The sequence below is a fragment of the Tamandua tetradactyla genome, chromosome 10 (assembly GCF_023851605.1).
Source record: "Tamandua tetradactyla isolate mTamTet1 chromosome 10, mTamTet1.pri, whole genome shotgun sequence".
NCBI classification, from domain to species: domain Eukaryota; kingdom Metazoa; phylum Chordata; class Mammalia; order Pilosa; family Myrmecophagidae; genus Tamandua; species Tamandua tetradactyla.
The window spans coordinates 2,026,900-2,051,744 of record NC_135336.1 but is presented as its reverse complement, the minus strand read 5'-3'; the positions used below and the strand labels follow the sequence as shown (position 1 = coordinate 2,051,744).

General features: G+C 41.4%; 1 long non-coding RNA gene across 4 annotated transcripts in view; it reads left to right on the top strand.

The window, feature by feature from the left end:
• LOC143648133 (uncharacterized) overlaps window positions 1–24,845 on the top strand; it is a 97,691-nt gene that overhangs the window by 30,854 nt on the left and 41,992 nt on the right. For 2 of the 4 annotated variants that reach the window (XR_013158412.1, XR_013158410.1), the window contains exons 2-4: window positions 20,040–20,065; window positions 20,239–20,405; window positions 20,563–24,521. This is a non-coding gene — a long non-coding RNA (uncharacterized LOC143648133). Of the gene's footprint in view, window positions 1–9,469; window positions 9,527–20,039; window positions 20,066–20,238; window positions 20,406–20,562; window positions 24,522–24,845 lie in introns of all 4 variants that reach the window. The other 2 variants (XR_013158411.1, XR_013158413.1) reach the window with 2 other exon arrangements.

Below are 24,845 nucleotides of genomic sequence, written 5' to 3'. Positions count from 1 at the left end.
TCCAGTCATTCTCTCCCCATCCTCTATATTGTAACATGGAGCAGGGCTGACTTCCATCTGCCCTGCTCTCCATCTTCCTGGAAGTTTAGCTCTGAGCTTTTCTTTGTAGGAAAATTTTTTTTTTTTTAACATGGGCAGGCACCGGGAATCGAACCCGGGTCCTCTGGCATGGCAGACAAGTGTCCTTGCCTGCTGATCCAACGTGGCCCGCCCTGTAGGGAAATTTTTAATGACTGGATCTTTAAACTTCTGATTGGTTTGTCAAAGTCTTCTGTTTTTTCTGGAATCAGGGTAGGTTGTTCTTGTGTTTCTAGAAATTTCTCCATTTCATCTAAGCTGTCTAGTTTGGTGGCCTATAGTTGTTCATAGTATCCTCTTATGTTTTTTTTTTTTATTTCAAGGTCCACGGTAACGACTGCTCTCCCATTTCCAATTTTATTTGCATCCTCTATCTTTTTTCTTTGTCAGTCTAGCCAAGTATATTAGTTTGTTAAACTGCTGGAATGCAATATACCAGTAATGAAATGACTTCTATAAAGTGAATTTAATAGGCTACAAATTTACAGTTCTAAGGTCAAGAAAATATCAAACTAAAGCACCAACAAGAGATTACTTTCACTCAACAAAGGCTGATGCCATCTGGAACACCTGTGTCAGCTGGGAAGTCATGTGGCTGGCATCTGCTGGTCCCTTTTCCCTGGGTTTAGTTGCTTTCAGCCTCTGTTCCAGTGGGAGTTTCTCACTCTGCTTCTCTGGGGCTGGCTTTCATCTCTTGGCTTCCATTAGCTCTCTCCAGGCTCTGGCTTGTTCAGCATCTCATAGGAAGGCATTTGGCAACATCTGCTGGACTCTCTGCAGGAGTCTAGGCAGCTGCTCTCTCTTTTGGCACTTCAAGCATCTCCAAGCATCTGAGTCTCTCTCTGAAGCAGCTGTTATGCAGGCATCTGCATGTGAGGTTTCTCCAAAATGCTTTCCCTTTTAAAGTACTCTAGTAAACTAATCAACACTCTCATATTAGGGCGTCACATCTCCATGGAAGTAATCCAATCAAAGTTTAAACCCTAAACAGTAAGTCTGGCCCTACAAGATTGGATCAGGATTACAACTACATAATAGTTTCAAACCAGCATACCAGAGGGCCATCAGTTTTACTGATTTTCTCAAAAGAAAATCTTTTTCTTTCTCTTTTTTCCCCCAGTTCATTTATTTCTGCTTTAATCTTTGTTATTTCTCTTCTATTTGTTTTGGTGTTAGTTTGCTGTTCTTTCTCTAGTTCCTCCAGGTAAGCAGTTAAGTCCTTGATTTTTGCTTTTCTTCTTTGTCAACATACGCATTCAGGGCAATAAATTTCCCTCTCAGCACTGCCCTGCATCCCATAAATTTTTGACATGTTGTGTTCTCATTTTCATTCATCTCCAGATTTTTACCACTTTCTCTAGCAATTTCTTCTTCAATGCACCTATTGTGTAAGACTGTGTTATTTAATTTCCATATATTTGTAAAAGTTCTGCTCCTTAGGTGGTTATTGATTTCCAGCTTCATTCTATTGTGATCAAAGAAAGTGTTTTGAATCATTTCAATCTTTTTAAATCTATTAAGACCTATTTTATGCCCCAGCAAAAGATTTATTCCAGAGAACATTCTATGAGCAGTACAGGAGAATATATATCCTGGTGTTTGGGGATGTAATGACCTCTATAGGTCTGTTAGGTCTAATTCATTTATTGCATTGTTTAGGCTCTACATGCACTTATTGATTCTATAGAGTCAATATAGGTCTGGTTGTTCTATCTATAGAGGAGAGTAGTGTATTGAAATCTTCCACTATTACTGTTGAAATATCTATTGCTCCCTTCAGTTTTGCCAATGTTTGCCTCATGTACTTTGAAGCTCCTTGATTGGGAGCATAAACATTTCTGATTGCTATTTCTTTTTAGTGAATTGTCCCTTTAATTTATATGTAGTGTCCTTCCTTCTTGCTTATAACATCTTTACATGTAAAGTCTATTTTATCTGATATTAGTATAGCTACTTCTACTTTCTTTTGATAACAGCTCACATGGAATGTTTTTTCCATCCTTTCACTTTCAACCTATTTATATCCTTGGGTCTAAGAGTCTCTTGTAAGCAGCCTATATATGGATCATATTTTTTAACCCATTCTGCCAATTTATATTATTTAATTGGTGAGTTTATGTGTTAACATTTAAAGTTATTATTGTAAAGGCATTTCTTGAATCTACCATCTTATTTTGGTTATTTGCCAAATCTGAATATTCTTTTCCCTCCCTCTTTTTATCCTTTAAGTTACTCTTACTGATACGTTTCAATTCTGTTCCCTCCTCCAGACCTCCCTCTCCTATCTTTTTTTCCAGCTGACAGGACTCCTTTTTTTTTTTTGAAGTGTCTGGTCTGGGAATCGAAGGTCTCTTGCTAACAAATTCTTCAGCCTTTGTTTGTCTGTGAAAATTTTCATCCCTTACTCATTCTTTTAATTTAAATTTAAATTCTTTAAATTTTTATTGAGATATCTTCATGTGGGGAGACGCAGACAGGAAGGAGCTGACCTCCCTCCACTCCAGCCTGCGCAAAATGCTGGCTGGGGAGAACTTCCTGACCACCTGGCAGTGCCTATGGGGACCCCGAAGGCAGGCCAGCTGTCTGCCAAGAAGAGCCAGACCCCAGGTTATGGGAACGGTGGCCCAGCTGGGCACAGCAAATAGCAGTCCCATCTGGCATAGTGCTGCAGGTCAGTTGCTTCTCCCCACCCCACCGATTGGCTCCATGTGCTGGGACCAGCCATCCCACCCCCACAGCCTGAGCACCTTCCCCCACCAGGCACACAATCTCTCTAGCTGATCCCTGCAGGCACGGGCCTAAGGGGAGGAGACACTTCTATTTTGCCACCTGCTGGAAGGACCTGGTAAGTGCAGAAGGCAGACTCCCTATTTCTCTAGGTTTTTCTTTTTCTTTTTTTCTCAATGTATCTTTTCTCTCTATATATTCTTTATTAGTAGTAGTGTTATTTTAAATTTATATATATATGTATTTTTTTTTTTACATGGGCAGGCACCGGGAATCAAACCCGGGTCCTTGGGCATGGCAGGCAAGCACTCTTACCTGCTGAGCCACCGTGGCCCACCCAAATTTATATATATTTTATGTATTTATATTTTATTTATTTTTATTTCTTATTTTAATTTTTTATTCTATTTTATTGTATTGTATTTATTTACTTTTTCTTTAATTTTTGTTTTTTTCCCTTTTGTGGACACCAGTCTCTGAGTTCATCCCCAATATATCTTGGGGTGTCTCTTTCTGACTTTGGGGTTCATTACTGGTGAGGTGTGTTTTTAAAAAAAAATGGGGGGGTTTCACAGGTCAGGAATCAGGGCTGGGTTTCCTGCGTGGTGAATGGGCATTTTGCCACGGAAGTACTCATGCTTTTAATAGACCTCAACTAAAATTACATCCCTATATGAGATCCAGACCTTGGTTTGGAAGGGAATTACTGACAAACCAAGAGCAAAAGGAAACCCTCGATGCAAAAGGAAGTAAATACAAACCTTTAGGCAAGTGAAGGAAGTCAACTTGCAAAATAACCTTATTAAGATAATCAAGTGCCCCGGACACAACAGAAAATCATAAAGCACATGAAAATACAAGCAGAAATGACCCAGCCAAATAACCAAATCAAAACATCAGAGAAAACACAGAATATGGAATAACTACTCAAGGATATTTATAAAATAATAAAGGGTATCAGGAAGACACTAGAAAAGCATAAAGAAGAATTTGAAAGATTAAATAGAAAAATGGCAGATCTCACAGAGATGAAAGATTCAGTAGACTAATTAAGAAATATACTGGAGATACATGATAGTAGATTCAAAGAAGCAGAAGGAAGAATAAGTGAGGTAGAAGACAGACCAATTGAACTAGAGCAATACAAAAGAACAAATGGCAAGAAAGATGGATGGAATGGAACTGGATCTTAAGGAAATGATGGACAACAAGAGGCACACAAATATAAGAATCATTGGTGTCCCAGAAGGAGATAAGAAGTGTAAAAGGCTGGGAAAATTAGTTGAAGATATAAATGGGGAAAGCTTCCCAACCCTTATAAAAAACACAAGTATCCAAATTCAAGAGGCCCAATGAACCCAAATAGAATAAATCCAAATAGACCTACTCCAAGATAATACTAATCAAATTGTCAAATGTAGAAGAGAACAGAAAGTCCTGAAAGCAGCATGAAAAAAACAATTTACTATATCAAAGGAAAACACATGAAACTGAGTTTTGACTACTCAATAGGCACCATGGAAGCAAGAAGGCAGTGGTATGATATGTTTAAGATCCTGAATGAGAAGGGCTTCCAACCAAGAATTCTTTAGCCACTCAAGTTGTTCTTCAAAATTTAAGGAGAGATTAAAATCTTCAAAGACAAGCAAAGACTAAGAGAACTATTCAACAAGAGACCTGCCCTGCAAGAAATCCTAATGGGAGTCCTATCAGATGAAAAAAACAGGAAAGGGAGGTATGGAGAGGGGCATAGAATTGAGGAACACCAGTAATAGTAGTTTAAAGGAGAAAAAGAGACAGAGGGAAAAGAATCTATAGATCTGACAGATACAAACTACAGGATACAATGGTAGATTCAAGAACTGCTTTTACAGTAATAACTTTGTTAATGGGCTAAACACACCAATTAAAAGATACAGATTGGCAGGATGGATCAATAAATATAATCCATCTATATGCTGTTTACAAGAGATGAATCTTAGACACAGGGACACTATTAGATTAAAAGTAAAAGGATGGAAAGAGAGTTCTATGCAAGTTGTAACCAAAAGAAAGCAGGAGTAGCTATACTGTTGTAAGATAAAATTGACTTTAAATGTAAAGACATCGTAAGAGACAAAGAAGGACTACATGTTCATAAAAGGGAAGAAATAACAATCATAAATGTTTATACTCCTAGTCAAGGAGCTCCAAAGCACATGAGGCAAACTGGTAAGACTGAAGAGGGCTATAGATGTTTCAACAATAATAGTAGCAGACTTCAATACACCATTCTCCTCTATAGATAGAACAACCAGACAGAGGATCAACAAGGAAATAAAGGACTTAAATAATTTGATAAATGAATTAGACCTAACAGACATATATAAGTTGTTAAACCTCAAAACACCAGGATGTATAGTCTTCTTTTAGTACTTATGGAACACTCTCCAGGACAGAACATATGCTAGAACACAAACTGAGTCTTTATAAATTTAATAAGATAGAAATTATCCAAAACACTTTCATTGACCTCAATGGAATGAAGCTGGAAATCAATAATCAGCAAAGAACTAGAGCTTTCACAAATACATGGAGATTAAACAACACACTCCTAAATGATCAGTGTGTCAAAGAAATTATTAGAGAACTTGGGAAATATCTGGAGATGAATGATGAGAATACAACATATCAGAACTTATGGGATGCAGCAAAGGCAGTGCTTAGAAGGAAATTTACTGCCCTAAATGTGTATATTAAAAAAGAAGAATGAGAAAAAAAAGAGCACTTACCTGCTCACCTGGAAAATTTAGAGAAAGAACAACAAATTAACACAAACCAAAAAAGAGAAGAGAAATAAAGATTAAAACAGAAATAAACAGACTGGAGAACAATAAAACATAGAAAGAATCAATAAAACCATAAGTTGCTTCTTGGAGAAAATCAACAAAGTTGATGGACCCTTAGCTAGACTAACAAAAGAAAAAAGAGAGTGGACACAAATAAAATCAGAAATAAGAGGGGGTTCATAACCATGGACCCTGAAGAAATTTTAGGAATCATAATACTATGAACAACTATATACCAACAAACTCAACAACTTGGCTAAAATGGATAGATTTCTGGAAGCACAGGAACTACCTATACTGACTCAAGAAGAAATAGAAGATCTCAACACACCAATTACAATAAAGAGATTCAATCAGTTATCAAAAATCTTCCCACAAGGAAAAGCCCAGTACAAGAAGTCTTTACAGGGGAATTTTATCAAACATCCCCAAAAGAACTATCACCAGCCCTGCTCAAACTCTTCCAAAAAATTGAGGAAAAAGGAAAGCTACCTCACTCATTTTGTGAAGCTGGCACCACTTTGGTGCCAAAACCAGAGAAAGACACTGAAGGAGGGAAAGACTGCAGACCAATCTCCCTAATGAACGTAGATGTGAAGATTTTCAACAAAGTACTGGCAAGTCGAATCAATGACACATTTAAGAAATTATACATTACAACCAAGTGGGGTTTGTACCAGGAATGCAGGGGTGGTTCAACTCAGGAAGGTTAATCAACATAATACAGCACAAATGGCCAGCTGAAGGGAAAGGATCACATGATCATATTAATTGATGCTGAAAAAGCATTTGATGGGATTCAGCATCCTTTCCTGATGAAAGCATTTCAGATGGTGGGAACTGAGGGAGACTTTCTCATAAATGGCATATGTGGAAAACCCATAGCCAGCATCATATTCAATGTGAGGGGCTGAAAGCATTCCCCTTAAGATTGGGAATGGGACAGGGATGCCTATTATCATCACTATTATTCATCATTGTGCTAGAATTCCTAGCTGGAGCAAATAAGAAGAAAGAAAAAAAACATGCAAATTGGAAAAGGAAGAAGTAGAACTTTAATTATTTGCAGATGATCTGGTCCTGTCTTGGAAAACCCTGAGAGATCTATGACAAAGCTATTTGAGTTGATGGACAAATTTCAGCAAACTGGCAGGATACAAGATTAATGTGCAAAAATCAGTGATATTTTATACACAAACAATGACCTATTTGAGGAGATAATTAAGGAAAAAATTCCATTCAAAATAGCAATAAAAAGAATCAGGTATCTAGGGGTGGGCCTAGCCAGGGATGGCAAGGAACCAGAAAATTACAAAACATGGTTAAAAGAAATTAAAAATGACCTGGAAATATGGAAGTACATTCTATGCTCATGGATGGGAAGGTTGAATGTCATTGGGATGTCAGTTCTACTCAGGTTGATTTACAGATTCAAGGCAGTACTGATAAGAATCCCAATATCCTGCTTTGAAGATTTTGAAAAACTCATTTTTGAAATTTATTTGGAAAGGAGGGAGATCCCAAGTAGCTGGGGATATTCTAAGAGAAGAGTGAACTGGGAGGACTATCACTTCCTGACTTCAGAGCTTAACATAAAATCACAGCAGTTGAGGCAGCATGATATTGGCACAAAGACAGAGGTGTTGGAGTTAGTCAAGAGTTTGAGGATGAACCACCAAATCTATGGACAGTTGATCTTCAATAGGATCTCCAAATACACTGAACTGGGACAGAATGATCTTTTCAATGAATAGGCATGGTTGAATTTGATGTCCCAGGCAAGGAGAATAAAGAAGGACCCCTATCTTACACCCTATATAGAAATTAATTCGAGGTGGACTGGGTTGTGAGAGCCAATACCATGAAACGTGGGATCTAGTGATAGGGAGTGGCTTCTTAAACTTTGCACCTTGGGCACAAGAAATGAAGGAAAGAATAGACAAATGGGAGTCCCTTGGGATTGGGCTTCTTTGCCTCAGGGGACTTCGTCGGAGAGGTGAAAAGGCAGCCAACTCAATGGAAGAAAATATTTTGGGACCACATATCAGATTAAGGCTTGAGATCCCATGTATATTAAAAAAAACTACGCAACCCAGCAGCCAGGGAACAAACAACCCAACTGTAGAATGGTCAGAGGATATGAGTGGACACTTTTCTGAAGAGTAGGTGTGGGTGGCTAAAAATCGCATGAAGACATGTTCATTTTTGTTGGCCATAAGGGAGATGCAAGTCAGGATGACAATGGGATTTCACCTCACGCCTACAGGAATGGCTGCCAATGAACAGAGGACTACAAGTGTTGGAGAGGATGTGGAGTAATTGGAACACTTATTCACTGTTGGTGGGAATGTAAAATGGTGCAGCCACTGTGGAAGACAATTTAGTGATTCCTCAGAAAACCAAATATTGAGTTGCCCTATGACCCAGCAATACCCGTACTTGGTATATACCCAGAAAAACTGAAAGCAGTGACATGAACAATCATTTGCACACCAATGTTCACAGCAGCATTATTCAAAATTGTCAAAAGATGGAAACAATCCAAATGTCCATCAACAGATGAGTGGATAAACAAAATGTATATGCATATGCTGGAATATGATACAGCAGTAAGATTAAATGAGGTCCCAAAGCACATGACAACATGGATAAACCTTGAGGACATAATGCTGAGTGAAATATATCAGACACAAAAGGATAGCTACTGAATGAATCTACTATTATGATTCTGATAAAGACAATGAAAATTGTCTAAAATTTAGAGTGCTGCTGATTGTACAACCAGGTGAGGATATTATAAGACATGGTTTGTTTGTTTTGGACACTATCCATGGTGCCCAGTTGTTCTAGTTTACTAGCTGCCAGAATGCAAATATACCAGGAATGGAATGGCTTTTAAAATCAGGAATTTAATGAATTGCTAGTTTACAGTTCTAAGGCTGAGAAAATGTCCTAATTGAAACAAGTCTATAGAAATGTCCAATCAAAGGCATCCAGGGAAAGATACTTTGGTTCAAGAAGGCCAAAGAAGTTCAGGGTTTCTCTCTCAAGTGAGAAGGTACATGGTGAACACAGTCAGGGCTTCTCTCTCAGCTGGAAGGGCACATGGCTAACAGGTCATCTGCTAGCTTTCTCTCCTGGCTTCCGGTTTCGTGACGCTCCCTGGGAGGCGTTTTCCTCCTTCATCTCAAAATGTCGCTGGCTCATGGACTCTCTGCTTCGTAGTGCTACAGCATTCTCTGCTCTCTCTGAATCTCCTTTATTCTCCAAAATGTTTCCTATTTTATAGGACTCCAGAAACTTATCAAGACCCACCCAAATGGTGGAGACATATCGTCACCTAATCCACCTTAACCACTCTTGATTAAATCATATCTCCAGGGAGATGATCTGATTACAGTTTCAAACATGTAGTATTGAATAGGGATTATTCTACCTTTATGAAATGGAATTTTGATTAAAACATGGCTTTTCTAGGGGACATACATCCTTTCAAACCAGCACACCAATAACTGGAGGGAGCTAGAATGTACAATGACTGAGAAATAGAATGGTAAACTGTGACACATTTATATGATGTAATATGGTGCAGCCACAAAAAGGAAGGATATTGAGAGGCATGCAACAAACTGAATAAAACCTTGGGAAGAATGTGTTGTGAGAGAACCCAGAAACAAAAGAACAAATATGCTAAGTTCTCTTTCAGAAAATATTTATAAGAAAATTGGAGCCTAGATTGCAAGGCCTTATAGCAGCCCCACTTAGTCTGAAGCTGTAAATATATATCTGGATGGTGAGACACTGAGCTGTGTGTGTATCAACTGGCATTTCCCTAGGACCCGAGTAACTCTGTGACACCTGGAACCCAGAGATGGAACGCTGTAGCCTTGAAGGTGAGCACAGCTATATCTGATAACAGTTAAAGCAACCAAAGGGGAGATCTGGCCTCAATTAGAGTTAAAAACAAAGCCAATCTGGCTGGGACTAAGGTATTTCAGAATACAGGGTGAAAGATGATAGTGTATGTATATAGACCTTCACCTACTGCATGGGACCAAAGGCAGGAAAAAAACCCTAAATTTTCTGTAATACATAATCTAAATCAACTTGTCTGGATAGCTCATTTGAATGACCCAGACTTTCCAGGGAACCTCTTTTTTGCCCAGATGTAGCGTCTATATCTCTGGGGCCAACTCTGCAAGGAAAGTCATTGCCTTCCTCCCTTGTGTGGGTCATGTTATCAGAGGAGGTCTCCCTGGCAATGTGGGGTATGGCTCCTGGGGATGAGTCTGGTCCTGGCACCATGGGATCAACAATACCTTCCCAACTAAGGGGAAGAAAAGAGGCATTAATAGATACATAATAAGGCATCTTTTCCTCAAAGTTCCCAGGTTGTAGTCTATCCTGTGGAATTTGGATTTGTCTATCCCAAGAGTTGCATGAGCCAAATTCCTATAATAAATCTCATAATATTTACATTACATATTATATATACTATATATTATATAAGTCTTGTTGGTTCTGTTTCCTTAGAGAACCCTGACCAATATATTAAATTACAAATAAAAAGTCTTTTGTACTTAAAAAAAATTAAGGTATCAGTGGTCAAGAGAGATTAAGTGGAGTCGAGAAGCTCCTCTTTAGGTAACTCTCATGTAAGCTTCAATTAGATAATGCTGATTACCCCAACCAGCCTCACACCTGATGACTCTTGAGACCATCTAGGGATCAAACTGAGACGCTATAGAGGTTTCATGCATTATATTTGCTTTTCAGAACCTGTAATTCCTAGAGGGTTTCTATTCTAGGTCAGATTAATCCTGAAATCCAGACAGACCAGCTTCTCCAAGATTATCCTTTAGTGTCTACACCCCTTCTCAACATGAAAAAGTCAAAATGGGTGTTGCCCAGGGATCCCTATAGATTGGGAGAGGGATCATGTGAGAAGGAGAAGGTATAACAGAGAAAATAGGCTTTATCAAATAAGTATGACTGCTAAATTCTATCTTAATATTCCACCTAGCCTCCAGTGTTTAGGAGCAGCAAGAAGAAAAATGTGAGATGGTGGAATAGTAGCCCATGAAAAACTCTGAGATCTGTTCTGTAACTACTTGTTGAAGTACTTGAATATTACTGCTTTTTTATTTCTTTGCTTTGTATATATATATTACGATAAATAATGTGAAAAAAGAAAATAAAAGTACAGAGCCTGAGGGCTTCACAGGGGAATTTTATCAAATATTCCCAAAAGAACTAAGACCAACCTTGCTCAAATTCTTTAAAAATGTTGAGGAAAAGGAACACTACCTAACTCATTTGATAAGGCTACATCACTCTAATGCTAAAAGCAAATAAAGATGCTACAAGAAAGGAAAACTGCAGGCCAATTTCTCTAATGAATATAGATGAAAAAATTCTCAACAAAATACTTGCTACTCAAATTCAAGAACACGTACAAAGAATTATACAGAAAAACCAAGTGGAGTTCACACCAGGCATGCAAGGGTGATTCAACACAAGAATATCAATCAATGTAATCAACACATTAATAAATTGAAAGGGGAATATCATATGATCATCTTGATTGATGCTGAAAAAGCATTTGACAAAATTCAGCACAATTTTCTGATAAAAACACTTTAAGAGGTAGGAAACAAAGGAAACATCCTCAATATGTTAAAGGGCCCATATAAAAAGCCCACAGCCAGCATCATACTTAATGATGAGAGACTGAAAGCATTCCCCTTAAGATCACTAATGAGCAAGGATGGCCACTGCGAGCACTTTTACTTCAACACATGCTAGAAATTCCAGCTAGAGCAATCAGGGTGAAAAAGAAATAAAAGGTATCATATTGCCAGTTTGGAACTGTTGTGTACCCAGGAAAGCCATGTTATTTAATCTTCATTCAATATTGTTGGGTGGGATCTTTTTTATTAAGTTGTTCCCATGAAGATGTAAATCACTAAATTGTGTGTACGACCTTTTGATTAGGTGGTTTCCATAGACATGTGTCTCCACCCATTCAAGGTGGGTTGCTTACTGGATTCCTTTAAGAGGAAACAATTTTGGAAAAGGCTTGAGACCTGATGCAGAGATACATCAGGAGATGCTGAGAGTATGTGTGTATGTAACTCACTTTATAATAATTTTTTTTCATTGAGAAAAATCTTTATACATACTTTCTGAACATGGTGCACAATCAATGGCTCAGAATATCATCACATAGTTAGTTGTGTTTTTCTCCTCATGATCATTTTTTAGGACATTTGCATCACTCCAGAAAGAGAAATAAAAAAAAAAAGAAAAAACTCATACATATATATATACACCTTACCCCTCCCTCTCATTGATCACTAGTGTTTCCATCTACCTAATTTATTTTACCCTTTCCCCCATTATTTATTTATTTATTTCTATCCATATCTTTTACTCATCTGTCCATACACTAGATAAAAGGAGCATCAGACACAAGGTTCTCATAATCACAGTCACATGGTAAATGCATAACTCACTTTTTTCTTTAATTAAATTTTACTGACGTATACACTATGCAAACCATCTGAAGTATATAAATCCATGGCTCACAGTATCATCACATAGTTGTGCATTCATAACCATGATTAATTATAGATCATTTTTGTAATGGAGAAAATAAATAAAAAGGAAAAAGAAAACACAAATGTTCCCATACCCCTTATGCCTCCTTATTATTGACCTATAATATTGATATGGTATATTTGTTACTGTTGATGAAAGAATATTAAGATATCTCTGTTAACTATAGTACATAGTATGCAATAGGTACATTTTCCCCATATACCCCTTGTATTAGTTAGGGTTCTCTAGAGAAACAGAATCAACAGGAAACACTTGCAAATATAAAATTTATGAAAGTGTCTCATGTGACCGTAGGAACACAGAGTCCAAAATCCACAGGGCAGGCTGCAAAGCCGATGACTCCAATGGATGGCCTGGACGAACTCCACAGGAGAGTCTCACCAGCCAAAGCAGGAATGCAACCTCTCTCCTCTGAGTCCCCCTTAAAAGGCTTCCCATGATTGCATTTAGCATCACTAATTGCAGAAGACACCCCCCTTTGGCTGATTACAAATGGAATCAGCTGTGGATGTAGCTGACGCGATCATGACCTAATCCTATGAAATGTCCTCATTGCAACAGACAGGCCAGTGCTTGCCCAATCAGATGAACAGGTACCACAACTTGGCCAAGTTGACACCTGTCCCTAACCATGACAGTCCACCCCTTGTCAACTTGGCACACACACACACACACACACACACACACACATATATATATATATATATATATATATATATATATATATATATATATATATATCACCTTAGACCATACTTAATTTCCAAATGAAAACAAATAAGCACACATTTTTTCTTTTACCTGACAATACTCAACTGTCCTGCATATAACTGGAAACACATTAAATCTCTCCAGAATAGCGTGCAAATCCTTGGGCAACATTCATTCTTAAACTTGATATCTTACAACTTAAATAGTATAACACAAACAAAACAGCATTACAGTCCTCGTTTCTGTAACTGATCACGTGGTCGAAGTTCATATTTATCACTGCCTTCTTCCACTACCCATTCCATGTTCCCTTTCCCCTCAGCAAGCACTTCAGCTGACCGTGGTTCTTTGCCTGGTGGGGTGACCCAAACCTTCATTCCTGAAGTCTCAGAGCCATTAGTGGTCCTGCCTGGATTGTGTTGTTGCAGTTTTCCATTGATTTTAATCACAGGGCATGGTAGTACTAATAGATGCCACAGGGGATCTCCTATATTCCAAGAAAACTCTTCTTTACCTCCATTATGTAGTTGCAGTCCTACTTCCTTCTGATAGTCAGGGTCAATTACCCCAGACAATAATGTAATCCCCTTCTTGGTGTGTTGATCCAGAGGCATAAGTAGCCCAAAGTGGCCAGGTGGCAATCTTAACTTCCAGTTCAGTGGTATCACTGTTGTTTCTCCTGGAGAAAGCACACCCCGTTTTGGAACTAAAACCTGTAGACCAGCAGAACTCAGGGTAGCAGGGACAGGAAGCAAAAATTTTCCTAGTGGATCACTAGGAGTAATAGTGAGAGGCACCACACCCATTTCCAACCCTTGGTTCCTGGACCCATGGATCCTGGCTATGGGAGAAACAGCACCATACAGTGGACGCTGATTCAGAGCATACACAGCTTCCTGGAGAACATTACCCCAGCCTTTCAAATTTTTGCCACCTAGTTGGCACCGTAATTGAGTTTTCAAAAGGCCATTCCACCGTTCTATCAATCCAGCAGCTTCTGGATGATGGGGAACATGGTAAGACCAGAGAATTCCATGAGCATGTGCCCATTCCCGCACTTCATTTGCTGTGAAGTGTGTTCCTTGATCCGAAGCAATGCTATGTGGAATACCATGACGATGGATAAGGCATTCTGTAAGCCCACGGATAGTAGTTTTGTCAGAAGCATTGCGTGCAGGGAAAGCAAACCCATGTCCAGAGTATGTGTCTATTCCAGTTAGAACAAATCGCTGCCCCTTCCATGAAGGGAGTGGTCCAATGTAATCAACCTGCCACCATGTAGCTGGCTGGTCACCTCGGGGAATGGTGCCATATCAGGGGCTGAGTGTGGGTCTCTGCTGCTGGCAGATTGGGCACTCAGCAGTGGCTGTAGCCAGGTCAGCCTTGGTGAGTGGAAGTCCATGTTGCTGAGCCCATGCATAACCTCCATCCCTACCACCATGACCACTTTGTTCATGAGCCCATTGGGCAATAACAGGAGTTGCTGGGGAAAGAGGCTGACTGGTATCCATAGAACGGGTCATCTTACCCACTTGGTTATTAAAATCTTCCTCTGCTGAAGTCATCTTCTGGTGTGCATTCACATGGGACACAAATATCTTCATGTTTTTAGCCCACTCAGAAAGGTCTATCCACATACTTCTTCCCCAGACCTCTTTGTCACCAATTTTCCAATTATGGTCTTTCCAAGTCCCTGACCATCCAGCCAAACCATTAGCAACAGCCCATGAGTCAGTATACAAACGCACCTCTGGCCAGTTTTCCTTCCAAGCAAAATGAACAACCAGGTGCACTGCTCGAAGTTCTGCCCACTGGGAGGATTTCCCCTCACCACTGTCCTTCAAGGACACCCCAGAAAGGGGTTGTAATGCTGCAGCTGTCCACTTTCGGGTGGTACCTGCATATCGTGCTGAACCATCTGTAAACCAGGCCCGAGTTTTCTCTTCCTCAGTCAATTCACTGTAAGGAGCTCCCCAAGAGGCCATAGCTCTGGTCTGGGAAAGAGAAGGTAATGTGGCAGCAGGAGTGGAAACCATGGGCATTTGTGCCACTTCTTCATGTAACTTACTTGTGCCTTCAGGACCTGCTCTGGCTCTATCTCGTATATACCATTTCCACTTTACAATAGAGTGCTGCTGTGCACGCCCAACTTTATGACTTGGTGGGTCAGACAACACCCAACTCATGATAGGCAACTCAGGTCTCATGGTAACTTGGTGGCCCATGGTTAAGCGTTCAGTCTCTACTAAGGCCCAGTAGCAGGCCAAAAGCTGTTTCTCAAAAGGAGAGTAGTTATCTGCAGCAGATGGTAAGACTTTGCTCCAAAATCCTAAGGGTCTGCGTTGTGATTCTCCTACTGGGGCCTGCCAAAGGCTCCAGACAGCATCTCTATTTGCCACTGACACTTCCAGCACCATTGGATCTGCTGGATCATATGGCCCAAGTGGCAGAGCAGCTTGCACAGCAGCCTGGACCTGTCGCAGAGCCTCCTCTTGTTCAGGTCCCCACTCAAAATTAGCAGCTTTTCTGGTCACTCGATAAATGGGCCGGAGTAGCACACCCAAATGAGGAATATGTTGTCGCCAAAATCCAAAAAGACCAACTAGGCGTTGTGCCTCTTTTTTGGATGTGGGAGGGGCCAGATGCAGCAATTTATCCTTCACTTTAGAAGGGATATCTCGACATGCCCCACACCACTGGACACCTAGAAATTTTACTGAGGTGGAAGGCCCCTGTATTTTTGTTGGATTTATCTCCCATCCTCTGACACGCAAATGCCTTACCAGTAAATCTAGAGTAGTTGCTACTTCTTGCTCACTTGGTCCAATCAACATGATATCATCAATATAATGGACCAGTGTGATGTCTTGTGGGAGGGAGAAACGATCAAGGTCTCTGCGAACAAGATTATGACATAGGGCTGGAGAGTTGATATACCCCTGAGGTAGGACAGTGAAAGTATATTGCTGACCTTGCCAGCTGAAAGCAAACTGTTTCTGGTGGTCCTTACTAATAGCTATTGAGAAAAAAGCATTTGCCAGATCAATAGCTGCATACCAGGTACCAGGGGATGTATTGATTTGCTCAAGCAATGATACTACATCTGGAACAGCAGCTGCAATTGGAGTTACCACCTGGTTGAGTTTACGATAATCCACTGTCATTCTCCAAGACCCATCTGTTTTCTGCACAGGCCAAATAGGAGAGTTGAACGGGGATGTGGTGGGAATCACCACCCCTGCATCTTTCAAGTCCTTAAGAGTGGCAGTAATCTCTGCAATCCCTCCAGGAATACGGTATTGCTTTTGATTTACTATTTTGCTTGGTAGGGGCAGTTCTAGTGGCTTCCACTTGGCCTTTCCCACCATAATAGCCTTCACTGCACGAGTTAGAGAACCAACGTGGGGATTCTGCCAGTTGCTCAGTATGTCTATGCCAATTATACATTCCGGAACTGGCGAAATAACTACAGGATGGGTCCGGGGGCCCACTGGACCCACTGTGAGACGGACTTAAGCTAAAACTCCATTGATCACCTGGCTTCCATAAGCCCCCACTCTGACTGGTGGTCCAGAGTGACGTTTTGGGTCCCCTGGAATTAATGTCACTTCTGAACCAGTGTCTAATAATCCCCGAAATATCTGATCATTTCCTTTTCCCCAATGCACAGTTACCCTGGTAAAAGGCCGTCGGTCTCCTTGGGGAAGACTTAGAGGAAGGTTAACAGTATAAATTTGTGGCAGTGTAACAGGTTTCTTCCCCATAGGGACCTGGCCTCCCCTTCATTCAAGGGGCTCAGGGTCTGTAAACTGTTTCAAGTCTGGAAATTGGTTAAGGGGCCGTGACTCTGTGTTTTTGTAATTCAGGTTAGACTTCTGTTCCCTTGACCTAGAACTCTTTTGTTTATACAGCTCCAACAAGAATTTAGTAGGCTGCCCTTCTATTGTATTTCTAGGCACCCCATGATTTACTAGCCAATGCCACAAATCTCTGCGTGTCATATAATTTTGATGCCTCCTTTGAGTTTGTTGTCTATTATAATACCCACATCTACCCTGTCTTTGGCGATTAAGTGCTGCCACCTGGCTTCTGCCAACTTGGGATCCTGTCATCCCCATTGTGTTTAAGGATTCCAGCTCAGTGACAGCAGTTCCTACAGCAATATCTGACCTACAGAGAAGTGCAACCACACAGCTCTTGAGGGATGATGGTGCTAGTCTCACAAATTTATTTCTCACTGTTCTGGTAAAAGGTGCATCCTCTGGACATTCCTGGGGTGTAAGAGCAGGCTTTGCATGATAAATCCACTCTAACATCCCAATCTCTCTAAGCCTCTGGATCCCCTCATCTACATTATACCAGGGCAGTTCTGGCATTTCAACCTCAGGTAATGTTGGCCACCTTTTGATCCATGTTTCAACCAACCACCCAAACAAGCTGTTAACACCTTTTCTAACTGCTCTAGCTATAACATTGAATGCAGAATCTCTGCTTAGTGGGCCCATATCAATAAATTCAGCCTGATCCAGCCTTATATTCCTCCCACCATTATCCCACACTCTTAAAATCCATTGCCACACATATTCCCCAGATTTCTGTCTATATAAATTGGAAAACTCACACAGTTCTTTTGGAGTATAACGTACCTCCTCATGTGTGATACTCTGTACCTCACCTTTAGGGGCCTTTTGGGACTTTAGTCTAGTTATAGGCCTAGAAGAAATGAGGGGTGGTGGGGGTGGGTCATGAAAAGAATTAGAAATATCTTCCAAGCCATTTGCTTCAGGGCTTTCATTTGCAGTTTCATCTGGTGAAACAGGATTAATAACTCTAGGGCTAATCCCTTCAGGAGGAGGTTGGGTGGCCAATTCCTCAAGGCAGGCTGGAGGTGGGGCAGCTATGTCCTCAGGGCAGACTATTACAGGGTTATCTAAAGAAGGCTCAGCATGGTCTAGGGTTTCAACCTCACCCCCAACATCATTATCAATCCATATGTCACCATCCCATTTTTCAGGGTCCCACTCCTTTCCAATCAATGCCCTCACTTTAACGACAGACACCATGCAAGACTGAGATTTCAGTTTACGTTGTAAAGTTGCTACTCTAACAATAAGATTCTGAGTCTGATTTTCAGAGATCTCAAGTCTACGGCTACAGGAAATAAAATTTTCCTTCAGGATACTCATAGAAACCTCTACATCTTTCAGACGGCACTTAAGCTTCTTGTTTGAAGCCTAAGCCCATCCCTTTCACCCTTTAATGTAGACAGTGTATCTAACAACAACCAACCAACATCTCTATAACTCTTATTCCTACAAAACTCTGTAAAGGTGTCAAAAACATTATCCCCCAGAGTCTGGCTTCGTACAAGCGAAGCATTAGGAGAATCGAATGATAATATTTTGACTATCTCCTTTGCCAACTCAGTCCATGGATTGGGAGTGTCATTCTGATTATGGGAATCAGAGTCCTTAGTGTCTCTGAGCCCAGTCAGAGTAGAAAACCATTCATAAAAACCCATTTTTAAGATTCTGTTCCTTAAGAACCACTCCTGGTACCAAGATGTATTAGTTAGGGTTCTCTAGAGAAACAGAACCAACAGGGAACACTTGCAAATATAAAATTTATGAAAGTGTCTCACGTGACCGTAGGAACACAGAGTCCAAAATCCACAGGGCAGGCTGCAAAGCCGATGACTCCAATGGATGGCCTGGACGAACTCCACAGGAGAGGCTCACCAGCCAAAGCAGGAATGCAACCTCTCTCCTCTGAGTCCTCCTTAAAAGGCTTCCCATGATTGGATTTAGCATCACTAATTGCAGAAGACACTCCCCTTTGGCTGATTACAAATGGAATCAGCTGTGGATGTAGCTGACGTGATCATGACCTAATCCTATGAAATGTCCTCATTGCAACAGACAGGCCAGTGCTTGCCCAATCAGATGAACAGGTACCATAACTTGGCCAAGTTGACACCTGTCCCTAACCATGACACCCCTCTATTATTTTTTTTAACTTTTTAAATTGTATAGTATAGCATACATACAAAGCAAAGACATAAAAATCAATAATTTTCAAAGCACTCTTCAACAATTAGCTACAGGAAAGATCCCACAGTTTGTCATGGGCTACCATACCACCCTCTCATATTTTTCCTTCTAACTGCTTCAAAATATAGGAGGCTAGAAGGCTTAAATATGTTTTTATCATCACAATCGACTTTTTTTCCTTTTTTGTGAAAAGTAACATATATACAAAAAAGCAATAAATTTTAAAAGCACAGCACCACAATTAGTTGTAGAACACATTTCAGAATTTGACATGGGTTACAATTACACAGTTGTAGGTTTTTTGCTTCTTGCTGCTCTAAGATACTGGAGACTAAAAAAGATGTCAATTTAATGATTCAGCAATCATATTCATTTGTTAAATCCTATCTTCACTGTATAACTCCACCATCACCTTTGATCTTTCCATCCCTCTCTTTAAGGGTGTTTGGGCTATGTTGATTCTAAATTTTTCATATTTGAAGGGTCTGTCACTAATATGGGATAATGAGATGGAGCTAGCTGATGTTCTGGAGAACCTGGGCTAGGTTTCAGGACTTATCTGGTCCAGGGACCCATGTAGAGGTTGTAGGTTTCTGGAAAGTTATTCAAGTGCCTGAAACCCTTGTGAAATTTTATATATTACCCTAGGTGTTGTTCGGTATTTCTCCTATTAAAAAAATAATACAGCAGAACCTTAAAAATAAAAATAACACATTAAATTTTATTTTCATTTTTGAAGCACTGTAGTTTCTATCAGATATATGGAGACAAGGATGCAACTTTCGAATCTAAAATGTTCATAATTTAAATTTCATGGTTATTTTGAATTTATGATTCTTTAACAAGGGAATTAAATGCTTTCTGAATAAAAGAAGGTTGAGAATAAGTAAACCAGAGCTTAAATTCTAAGTAAGTGACTTTCAGCAGGGACTTCCCATAGCCACGCTGCTGAGAGTGCACGCTGGAGGCAGGGCTTGCCCTCTGCTCAGCTCAGGCGCTCACAGCACCTCCCACTGTCTTCCAGATTTCACGTGGAAGAAGAAATGCAAGGTAAAGACCCACGAATGCTGCCATGTTCCCTTGTGCACATGCTGGAGGTGCCCATTTGCCTGATTTGAGGGTGGGGCGCCCACAACCTCTGCCGTTGTACCCAGTGGCTGCACGGGGGTCGCTTTCCTATCATTTCTAAAAGTAATTCATTTTGGCTTTTTTTCTTCTTTCAGGAAAATGTTCGTGTCATTACAGGGGTTAAGAATTGTGGTCATATATTTAAATTCTACATTTCATGAAACGATGCAGTTCTCATAAAACATGGTTTAAATCGAGACTGAAGAACAGTGCGACGAATCAAATGCTGGGTCCAGGTGACAGCCGCGGCGGGCATGTCTAGGTGAGGTGGTTGCAGGGACAGGGCCTCCTTATAAAGCCCCAGGGTGGGTCCCGTGGACCTTCAGTCCACCCTTGGGGGTGGGGGCAGGGGAGGGAGCTGCCTCCCTGCAACCTCGTCAGCTCCTGCCCTAAATGTCCACTTCTCCCCCTCCTCACAGTTGAGCCCCGCAACAGTGCTGTCAAAGAGCCAGGTGCACTTCCAGGGAAAGAAAAGAAAGAAAACAGCCCAGAAAAATGACCTTCAATATAACTCAATGTTTGATTCTTTGGGAAGGTGTGTGCGTGTGTGTGTGTGGGGGGGGGGAGGTTGCTTGTTTTCCTGAAAGTAAAAAATTTCTGTTAGAAAGGAAGTCTTTTGAAGCTTTTGGCCTTTTCTCTCAGGGGTGCAGGGCGGCATTCTCCAGGGGGCTGTAGCGTCACTTGGTGTCAACGTGTCTGCTCTGCAGTCTGCGTCTGGCAGGACACCCTAACTCTCCCAGTGTCTCCTGTCTTCCAAAGATGAGGTCTGCTTCAGGCGGCTGCACAGCGCAGAGCCTTCTATCACACACCAGCCTCTGAAACGCAGCCACCCAAAAAGGAAGGAAAGGAAAACGCTGGCGCGCTATCCCTTAAAAGACTCCAGCTTTGGGTTTTGCTGTGGCTGGAGCTCTCTTAATGAATATTCAAAGACACCCGGGAAAACCTGCGGCTGCTAGATAATGAGAATACGGTGAACTTCGCAGGCTAGTCAAGAGGATGTCCGATTCGCGGGTTTGTACTTGAGCACATTTTTTTTTTCCTTCTTAAGAAGGATCATCTTAAAAACATATTCTGCAATTACAGCTCTACACATTATCAGCAGAATAAAAACAGTACGGTCTAAAGTTTCAGGGGAGCCTGGGGCAAGTTTTAAGTCACTTATCTGTGTTTCCGTCCACAGCTGCCCTCCAGCTCGGCGCAGCAGCAGCAAAAGCAGAGCCACGATGTAGGCTCCGGGGATAGACCCGGTGTTCCCATTCCTGTCCCGGGGGTCTCCAAAGACCAAGCTGACAGGCGGGTCCCTGGGCGAGCCCTCCCTGCTGTTTCTGCCTCTGCCTGGGGCACACCCCCAGCCCTGACTCCCAAGAGTCAGCCCCGCCTCTTCTGGCTCCCGCCCTCCCACTTTCGTCCAGGGCGCATTGTCCTCACGCCCTGTGCCGGACACCTTGCGTGACAGGTGGGAAGAACCAGGAGCTCAGGATGGGGGTGGGGGCGGGGAGGGCCACTGCAGGCTGGAGCCCGGCAGGGCCAGCGCACAGCCCAGCTGGCTCTCCGGCTCTTCGGCTCTGTCCCTGATAAACCTCAAACCTTTTCTTCCCCCTAGTGGTGTGGAAGCAGAGACTTGGCAGCACGTTTGCTCACTCACAGGTTTTTGCGCTTTCCATTTTGTAGTTGGCAGAGTCGGTGGAGAAAAGCCACACATTATACCTTGGAGTTACCCCTCCCTGTTCGTGGTGTGTATGCGGGGGAGGGGTGCGCTCGGGTTAAACTGTCTCACGTGTCAGTTAAAGCAAGTTATTACAGAAAAAAAAATAGCAGATGTCGTAAAACATAGCTAAAATTATTCCTAAGGGGGAGAGTTTGTATTTTCTGTTTATATAAAAGGCATTGTCTTCTGCTAAGACTTTTACTCCATAAATTCCTATTATGAAAATAGAGACTGGGCTTGCCAGTCGTTAAAATCGTGTACAATGTACCTGAGAGGGCTATCTACTTATTTCCATACAGGGTGAGTGAGATCAGGCCAATTAAATGAAGCAAATGGGTTTAATTTGATAAATTCCAAGTTTTTAAATGAGCTATATCTCCTCTGAACTTGCTCTACTGGGACCCTCTAGAAATAACTCCCTAAAAAGACAGAATGGAAAGGAAGAAGCCCTAAGAAAAGGGATGCTGGAGAGCCTGAGCAGAGCAGAGCACAGGAAGCAGCCTAAGGATGGAGAGGGGGCAGCATGGTTTCATCTAAGGGCTAAGGACTGGTAATTTGTGAACAAAACCTCGAACGATCCTAAGGCTGCTGCTAGGAACATAGGTGAGCTTCCTGGGGCCTCCCACAGAATATCAGAGGATAAATGAGTGACACTGGCACCATAGGACCTTCTGAGATAAACCCAACACCCCACTGACCAGATGAGACTGCCCCCCTTCTCCCTGGCCCAGATGCACCCCACAACTTTGCTGGTTCAAAGGGTCTCTGGTTCTACTGAACTGAAAAATGTTGTCACCTCCTGAAAACTCTGTGTCTGGTTGTTGTCATGAAAACAAGGGAGAAAACAAACTTAAGACCGATCAGTTAACACATTAAAATGAAAACCAATTGTGCTTTATCGATTTTTGCAAATGAACCTCCCCAATGAAAGGTATTAATAATAGGGTGGTATATGGGAACCCCTTATTTTATGCGTGTTTGTTCTGTAAATCCCAACATCTCTCACAAAAATAAATTTAAAAGTGAAAAGCTATGAGCATTTACTCCCAGAATCACTTATGGGGACAAAGAGTTCAATTGCTTAATGACCATGGGAGGTGGAATTTTGCATGCACGGCCCATCTCGCAGGGGACCCTGAACCCCAAAGCTTCCAGGCAGAAGTCCTGGGCACAGGGCACACCTACCAAAGCTAGTTCAGGTCCCCTTGTAGGGAAGCACAGGGGGTCGTGGCCTCCAAAGCCCATAACTGATGATGGGAGCACGAAGCAAGGGGCCTGACCAGGGCCCCTTCCTCTGTGGTGGGTACATCCAATGCTCACGGCGAAATCCACATGGCTCTGCAGCGCTGGACCTTCCTTATGCCCAGGAGCCCCTGATGTCTCAAACTTCACATAACCAAAAGAAAAAGCCTTTTATTTTTCTGCCCAAATCTGTCCTTTCCTGAGTCACTAGAGCCAGAAACCTGCAGTCAGCCTGAGCACCGCCTTCTGTACAGTACCTTCCACTTCTGCTGGCCTCCAGGGACCTCTGCATCTCCCCCATAGCTCAGGCAGCCCCTGACAGCAGCTGGTGCGAAACTTAAACAGCAGTGATGAATCCAAGATCACTTTTCTGCTGGGAACCCACAGGACATAGAATACACCCCAGATGTGTTCAAGAGCTGGCACTCAGCCACTGGGAAAGGGCAGGCGAGTCCACCCTTAGTTTAGAAAGCACGTGGATTGGCAACTGTGTTACAGAGTGCCTTACACACGGGTGTGCTTGCGTGTGCACACATAGGTGTGTGCATGCATGTATGGTGTCATTAACATTGTCTTAAATAACATTAACGTTTTACAACAGGCAAGAAGTCCTTTTGTAACTCAAATCAATCTAGACACTTTACAGAAAAAACTCCTTTCCACAAACATTAAATGTTCCTTAATTAGAACACATTCACTATACATAGCTCATCCACTCACAATATAATTGACTGGTATTTATATAAAATGATAAACTAAAATCCTAAAATTTGCTATTAAAATTCTGTTGCCTTCTAACTCCATTTGAACGATGTAACAATTAGCCAACATAAAATATAAAAGGTATTACTTGTTTCTGTTACTAGCACGCAAGATATTTCAGTTTTGTCAGAGTTTTAAGAGAAAAGTAGGAAAAAGTAAAATGACAATACACAAACTAATTGTATTTACTATTTTCAGCAGACAGCCTCAAGCATATAAGACACAAAAACTGCCTATAATTTTTGCATTGTTTCATCAATTAAATCAATGTGGTATAATAGTTTTGGTTGATCAGCCATTAATAACAAGCACTTCTAGAGCTTTAGAATGCAGAACACCTTTTCAGTTCAGAGCATGTCTTATGAGCAAATAGCTAACTTTGCTAATTTTGACTAAAATGATTAGAGGTTGGCAGTGTAATGATGACAATAGAAAAATCACTTGTGGGCATTTGTTTATTTCAGAGAACTTTGAGTTACTCAACTAACAAGTAGAATTACTTGTGGCGGTTACTCCAGCCTGCAGCTCCCGGTCTGGGAGGTGGTCCTACACTGGCTGCCACAGCCCCAAGGGTGAAGTTCCTGGATGTATGAGCACACTGCCCCTTCTGGACAGATGCTGGATGGAGCCTAAAGTGAATTCCATTGCATTGCTTCCCTAACAGAGGTTTGCATCAGTTCCTTTGCAGCCCCTGGGTTGTGGAAGCCCAGACCTGAGAAGGTATAGGGTGACGTGGGTTTCACAATGAGCAGAAGGCTGTTTCTTGATAATTGTCTTTCAGGATTCCCTGCCCAGGCTGCACAGAACTTAAATCTTTCCACAACCACTAGAACATTTCATTAGCAATAGTCTCCCTAGCCAAGAGGATGTAAGGACAGGACCATTTTCACATTGGAAATAAGAATTCAATGCATTCCACATTTTAAACAGAAAACACTGAAATAAAAATTGAAAAGGAACAGGTTATTGAATGGAAAACCTTAAAAGGGG